The 7,613-nt window shown below is 52.3% G+C and overlaps 1 long non-coding RNA gene across 1 annotated transcript; it reads left to right on the forward strand.

Moving 5' to 3' along the window:
* Positions 1–3,706: 3,706 nt before the first annotated feature.
* Positions 3,707–7,212, forward strand: LOC144333913 (uncharacterized). Its single transcript, XR_013403054.1, has 2 exons — positions 3,707–4,079; positions 5,600–7,212. It is a non-coding gene; the product is annotated as an uncharacterized LOC144333913 (long non-coding RNA).
* Positions 7,213–7,613: the final 401 nt, after the last annotated feature.

Raw genomic sequence — 7,613 nt, forward strand, 5'->3', positions numbered from 1 at the left:
TCTCCCAACTGCACTTGGTTTGCGCCTCTCTCTGCATGCTTGGTTCAGTGGAGGATCTTTTTTTTTTTTTTTTTTGAGACTGAGTCTGGCTCTGTCGCCCAGGCTGGAGTGCAGTGGCCGGATCTCAGCTCACTGCAAGCTCCGCCTCCCGGGTTTACGCCATTCTCCTGCCTCAGCCTCCCAAGTAACTGGGACTACAGGCGCCCGCCATCTCGCCCGGCTAGTTTTTTGTATTTTTTTTTAGTAGAGACGGGGTTTCACCGTGTTCGCCAGGATGGTCTCGATCTCCTGACCTCGTGATCCACCCGTCTCGGCCTCCCAAAGTGCTGGGATTACAGGCTTGAGCCACCGCGCCCGGCCCAGTGGAGGATCTTTTAGTTCATGGAATCTTAGAGCCAGGGGCGTCACCTTATAATCCTTGCAGTGGCAAACTTCTGGATGCCACCTTCCCTCCAGAGGGAGACTCTGGAACCGCTTCTCCACACAGCTTCCAAGGGCCTGAGCGGCAGGTAGCTGGAACCTAATGGAACCCCGGCTGGGGTGCGGGCACTGGGTTGGGGAGAACCCTGACCGGGCCAGCGTGCCACCGGGCAGGAGGAGTGAGTCAACACATCTCCTCTGTGCAGCCCGGCCTGCCCCGCCCCTCACCCCTCCTGTGGGCCCCCATGCACCCTCCTGGTACACGTGAGCTCTCAGGGACAAGCTGTCGCACTGTTTGTCATGGGTTTACCTCCCCACCTGGCTGCGGGCATCTGAGGGAAAGAGAGCGTCCCGTCTGTCCATACAGCCCAGGACTGGCCCTGAGCCAACCCTCAGATGCCGGGTAAAGGAGGCCGGCAGTCCCTTCCCTGTCAGCGAAGAAAGAAGTTTCCAGAGGCCCGTTCCCTCAGGAGCAGGTGGAGGGCAGGGCTGGGGAGGAGCACTCCACAGAGGGCAGCTGTTGCTCGGCAAAGCCAAGGGCATAACTCGACTCAGAGGAGGCCGTGTTCGGGCAGCGCCCGGTGCCCAGACGAGCTGTGCAGGCCACTGGGCTGGAGCCTTGCCCACATGACAGGTGTCACTCGGAGGTCCCTGTGAGAGGACGGAACTTGGGAACATTTTGGCTCCAGGGAAGTGCACGGATGTCCTGGGCCCCCCAGCTCCCAGAGAACCAGCCCCTCCCTCACCCGGACATGGTGCCCTGCCTTGTCGTGGCTGTCGGGAATTTTTCCCTTGTCCTGTGGTCTCTGGGAACCCCAGCCCTGCACTCAGCACATGGCACCTGACAAGGGTTTACAGAACTGAATGTTTTAAATGCATCAAGAAATGCCTATTGAGAGGAGCTGCACAGGGGTTTGTCAGTGGAGTCTCAGGATGGACTGAGGATAGTAGCACCATCACACACATGGGCTTCTCTAAATTAGATTTCCTAAAAATGGAACTCGTTGGACACTCATAGCTAAGGCAGCCAGAATGTCCAGAAATTCTCAGCAAATCTGAGCAGGATCTCTCCAGAGGAGGTGAGGAACCCACCCTCGGAACAGAGCAGGGTTCCAAGGCCAATGTTTCCAGCACACGGGAGGCTCGGGCTCACCTGTCTGCTCTCAGAGCCTGCATGCAGCCCCTGGGGCTTTCCTCGTAGAGTTGCCAGCCATGAGGTGGAAAATTCTAGAAATCTCATAGGCCTTTAAGAAAGGCAAAAGGAGAACAAGACCAGACACCAGGGCAGCCTCCTGGTAATTCTAAGGTGCTCAGCACCTCTGTGGAGAAAGGGGCCTGCCTGTGTGTCTGGGTCTTCATCCTCCTCCCAGGCAGGGCTTAAGATGTGGCAGGTGGAGGCAGGTGGTGATGTGGGGGGCCTAGGAAAGACCCTCCACCCACAACCACATATACACATGTTTTTCTCTTTCTCTTTCTCTTTCTTTTTCTTTTCTTTTGAGGCAGGGTCTCACTCTGTGGCCGGGGCTGGAGTGCAATGGTGCCATCACAGCTCACTGCAGCCTTGACGTCCCCTGGCCCAGGTGATCCTCCCACCTCAGCCTCTCGAGTAGCTGGGACTACAGGTGCACACCATCATGCCCAGCTAATTTTTGTATTTTTTGTAGAGATGGGATTTCACCATATTGGCAGGCTGGTCTTGAACTCCCAAGTTCAATCCCCCGAAGTGCTGGGATTACAGGCATCCCACTGTACCTGGGCTTCTTTTTCTCTTTTCCTTTTCTAAAATTCAGTTATGGTCTCACTGTGTTGCTCAGGTTGGTCTTGAACTCCTAGCCTCAAATGATCCTCCTGCTTTGGCCTCTGAAGTGCTAGGATTGTAGGCCTGAGCCACCATCTCTGGCTATACACATGTTTTTCTACTGTCATCCTGGAATCATTTCTAAAAACCTTATATTAATGACTCACTTTTTGGGGTTATGAAGATCTTTTTTACAAAAACACTGTATCTGAGAAAGTGGGCTTTTCAAATAGGGGTATGAGTGCCTTTGGGTGGCTGTAGGATGCAAGCAAACAAAGCCACACGTGGACACGGCCCCTTCCCGGGCCATCCTTTGCTGCAGACTTGAAGAGAAGCATGATTTTTATGTTAAAGCAAACATGAATAGCTTATTGAAGTGACGGCAGAAAGTGTGCCTGCCCGTGTATCCAATAAAAAGCAGGAATCTTCAAGGACACTTCTAGCCCCTAGGCTACACTAAGATGCTTCCTCCCCCAGGAGTGCTCAAATGCTTGATGCAGTTGGGAACTGGCTGGTCGCAGGGTATGGGGCTGGCGTGGCAGGAATGCAGAGTCTGCCCTCGTGTTGTGTGTGAGAACACGGAGCCCAGTGATGTGGCCACTGGTCCAAGGAAACACAGCTGACCTTAAGTATGTCAATGCCACTCTGGACTCTTCCCTCACACTGTTGACAAAGACAGAAGGCTCCCCAGAACCTGGCCACCAGGACAGACATCAGCTGGTGCTAAGAACTGGGCCCCGAGCATGGGAGGCTTCAAAACACCAGGGCAGCCCACCTCCTCCAGAAGCCTGCAGCGCCCCCAGGGGGAGTGGGAGCAGAGCAGGTGTTGGAGCCTCTCTAGGGGAAGCCCTGCGTCAGGACTTGAAGTCGCAGGGGGTGATAGTGTGGAGAGCCAAGCCTCAGACTAAAAGCATGGGTCCCGGGTTCAAGGTCTGACCTGTCACCAAGGGGCTGAAGCTTTGGGCATACCCTGCCCCCACCCCCACCATGAGCCTCACAGTGTCCTCAGTGAGAAGGGCCATCCTCTTGAAGGCCCCTCCAGCCTCAGATCTGCAAGGACTAGGAGGAACAGAGCGGGGTCCCTGAGGCGACTGGCCTCAAGCTGACCCTGCAGATTAAGCACAGAGGGGAAGCGGGCAGGGAGGGGTGTTCTTGTCACAGGGAGGGACTCTGGACTTCCCGGACTGTTGGGCCTTTGTGCAGCCCAGGACTCCCGTCTACCTGTGGTTGGCTGAATAACGGTCCCCAAAGATGTTTGCGTCCTAATCCCTGGAACCTGGGAGTGTTCCCTGGTGTAAGGAAAGGGCTTTGTAGGTGGGAGTACATTCAGGATCTTGAGACGGGGAGATCATCCTGGATCATCAGGATGGGCCCAATGCACAGCTGCAAGTCTCCTCCAAGATGGGGGCAGAGGGAGGCAAGGAGGGGAGAGGGTGCTGTGAAGACGCGAGATTGGAAGCTGCTCTGCCGCTGGCCTTGGAGCCAGGCAGAGGGAGGAACCGTGAGCCACAGGACGAGACGCCCAGAATGCAGCCCGGAAACTGGGCAAGGCAAGGAAGCTGTTCTTTCCCAGAGTCCGTGACACCACAGTTTGAGCTGCATGAAATGGATTTCAGACTCTGACCCCCACAACTGAAGGAGAACAAACGTGTGCTGTTTGAAGCCATCAGACGTATGGCATTTTGTCACAGCAGCCACAGGAAACAGATACATCATCCACTGGAGAAATGACCCTTAGGTCTGAGAAGCCACGATTTACCACACCGCACATGGCCCCACGTGGGATGCTTTGACAAGCTCAGGAATGTGCAGGTGGAAGGCGGGGGCTGGCAAGGGCAATGCCATGAGCTCCCCAACCAAGGTGAGTGCATCGTGTGCCTGTGGAACTGGTGGTGTTGGGGGACCTGGGAAGGTCAAGGCCCCATTCATTCAAGGGTGTGACCCTCCCCCACCCCCGACCCTGGCAGGCATCTGACAACTGGCAGGCTTCAGAATCCGGTTGTAGTGAAGAGTGAAGACCTCCAACCCAAGAGACCTCCAGACAGGGTGAGACCTCCAGACAGGGTGGATCCTGAGCCTACAGTTCCCCCCAGCTGATTGTAGAAATCCCATTACTGTTGGGAGCTCAAGTCTTTTTTCTCCCAAATCCTCCAAAACTTAGGGTCAGCACAGCCTTAATCCCCTGTGGGTCCTGGCATCTCACCAGCCCTTCCAGCTATACCTGCAGGCTGCAGGCTTGCCTCTGACTATTGGCTGGCTTTGAGTCAGACTTTCTCAAAGCTAACCTTTCCCCAAGTCCAGCAGAGCCTTTTGGTGGCCTTGGAGAGGCCCAAACAAGGTCACATGAGAGAGAACATGAAGTCCAAATTTAGGAAGGGGGAACATGGCTTTTCAAAGAGTTTGTAAACAGAATTCAAGAATGGAAGAAAGGCGGTATATGATAAATGAGGGAATGAAAAAAACAGGTTAGGTATCAATTAGACAGAAAGAAAATTAATTTCCTGACTTTTAAAAATATTTTTTTATCTGCTATCACAGAGAGTTGCACTATCAGCAGTCACATATTTTATGGAACAGTAAAGATGTGTAGAAGAGAAAACCTTGATTAACTGGAGTCTAGACCAACACTGCCCTCCCCCAGTTCTCATGTCTGAAGCTTTCACTTAGCAAGAATCCTTTCAGTGGATTTGGCTTTAATCAAGAAGCAAAAATAGCTTCAAGACAAGGAAAAAGCTTCCGCACAAGATTTAAAAAGCCAAGACCCAGCATCCTGTGTCGTGGGCTCAGAGAACATTGATTTCACCTGGCCCCAGGCCTCCACCCCCCCACCCCTCGGCGTCTCACTCCCACGGCGACTCCAGAGGGGAGTATGCCTTTAAGAGGGTTCTGCTTAGGTCACTCCTCTGCTCAAAAATCTTCAGGGCTCCCCCCATTGTCCTCAGAATCAAGTTCACATTTCCTGGCCTTACATTCTCAGGCTCCCTTGTAAGCTGCCTTGCCCCTATTCAGGGCCTTGATAGGGGCCTCCCTGCAGGTTTTTGACCTCTGCTCTTTGCACCTCCATGGCCTCAACTGTCTCCCAATGCCTTCACTTAGACGTCCCTCAGGTCGCTCATGATGAGACTCTGGGAACTCATCACCTCCACAAACTTCGTTCTTCTTCAACCTTTCCTGCTTTGGTTCCTCCAAGCCAAAGCCTGGTGTGGCACAGGCTGCCAGCTGACCACTAAAGCCATCTCCTCTCCTTGGACATACAGTAGGACTGGCAATGAGACCAAGATGGAACCTGAGAAATTTAGGCAGAAGCGATTTATCACCCTTCTAAGCCAGCCCCATAAAAACCTTCTCCTCCTATTTCTCCACACCCCTTTTTCCTTTTAGTGACTGCATGGGAGACAACCTCCAGGGTGGCCTGGGGAGCCATGTGTTGAAATAGAGCTCCAACAGGTGGAAAGAGCCTGGGTCCCTGAGTCATCGCTTGGAAAACAGCTGCCCGGAAGAGCTGCCCCACCAGAGACACTCAACTTGAACAACTGCATGAGCAAGAAACAGGCTTTTATTGTGTAGAGCTATTGAGATGTGTTGAATTCATCTGTTATAGCAGCTAACACTACCTGTTGTAGTATACCTGGGCATCACTCTGGACTCTTCCCCTCTCCCTCATCATCCCTACCCAGAAACCAAGCCTTGTCCATTGTATTGCCAGATGGCTCTTGATTCACTCCCTCTCTGTACCCCCACTTTACTAGTTCTGGCCTCAACATCTCTAGTCTCCTAACTGGTTTCCATGCTTCTCCAGGTAGCCACTTTCTCTCAGTCTGAGTCCCAAAGTCCACACATAGGGATCAGGCCTAAATCTCAAAGGGGAGAAAAGTCCAGCTAAATACAGAGACTGAAGAGACAGACCAGCTGAGCCCAGGCTGGATCAGCTGATCCTCAGACAACCTTTAAGACAGTGAGGCCGGACGCAGTGGCTCACGCCTGTAATCCTAACACTTTGGGAGGCCAAGGCAGGCGGATCACGAGGTCAGGAGATCGAGACCATCCTGGCCAACACGGTGAAACCCCGTCTCTGCTAAAAATACAAAAAATTAGTCCCGGCTACTCGGGGAGGCTGAGGCAAGAGAATGGCGTGAACCCGGGAGGCAGAGCTTGCAGTGAGCCGAGATTTCGCCACTGCACTCCAGCCTGGGCTACAGAGCGAGGCTCTGTCTCAAAAAAAAAAGACATTGAATTGGCTGGGTGTGGTGCCTCATGCCTACAATCCCAGCGTTTTGGGAGGCTAAGGCAGGCAGATCACCTGAGGTTGGGAGTTCAAGACCAGTCTGGCCAACATAGTGAAACCCCATCTCTACTAAAAATACAAAAATTAGCCAGGCATGGTGGTGCGTGCCTGGAATCCCAGCTGCTTGGGAAGCTGAGGCAGGAGAATTGCTTGAACCTGGGAAGTAGAGGTTGCAGTGAGCCAAGATGGCGTCATTGCACTCCAGCCTGAGTGACAGAGTGAAACTTCGTCTCAAGGGGAAAAAAAAAAAGATGCTGAATTGTGGAGGTTTGCTTGGGAGCAAAAGCTAACAGGCATAATCATTCTATCATGAGATTTCACATATGTCTGCTGAAAGGGAGTGCTATGGTTTGAATGTTTGTGCCTCCTAGAACTCACATTGAAACTTAATCCCCAATGTGGGAATATTGAGAGGTGGGGCTTTTTAGAAGCGATTGGGTCATGAGGACTCTGTCCTCATGAATGGATTAATCCATTCATGGATTAATGGATTAGTGGGCTATCATGGAATGGGAACTGGTGGCTTTATAAGAAGAGGAAGAGAGACCTGAGCTGGGACACTCAGCCCCTTCACCATGTGATGCCCTGCACCGTCTCAGGACTGCAGAGTCCCCACCAGCAAGAAGGCCCTCACCAGATGCAGCCCCTCGACCTTGGACGTCTCAGCCTCCAGAACTGTAAAAAATACATTTCTTTTCTTTGGAAATTACTCAGTTTCAGGTATTTTGTTCTAAACAACAGCAGATGAATGAAGACAGACAAGGTTGTTTTTGTCCTTGGTTTGGCTTCATGCTGGAAGGAGCTGTCTTTTCCTCTAAGTCTAGAGCATGTCTGAAGCCAGAGAGAATGAAGCAGACACACAAAGAACAGCAGAGATGAGCAGAATTCAGAAATGGAGGAGCTCGAGACAGCCCAGAAGACATAACTTAAGGCCCCCGGATCCAGCCCCTGGACTCCCAATCATGCAAACCAAGACTGTAATTCCTTTTTTATGTTGATTTCTTCCACAGGCAACTGAAAGGCTCCTGGCTCTTAAGACATTCTTTCTTTCTTTTTTCTTTCTTTTTTTTTTTTTTTTTAGACAGAGTCTTTCTCTGTTGCCTAGGCTGG

This window comes from Macaca mulatta, chromosome 13 (genome assembly GCF_049350105.2).
Source record: "Macaca mulatta isolate MMU2019108-1 chromosome 13, T2T-MMU8v2.0, whole genome shotgun sequence".
Taxonomy (NCBI): Eukaryota; Metazoa; Chordata; class Mammalia; order Primates; family Cercopithecidae; genus Macaca; species Macaca mulatta.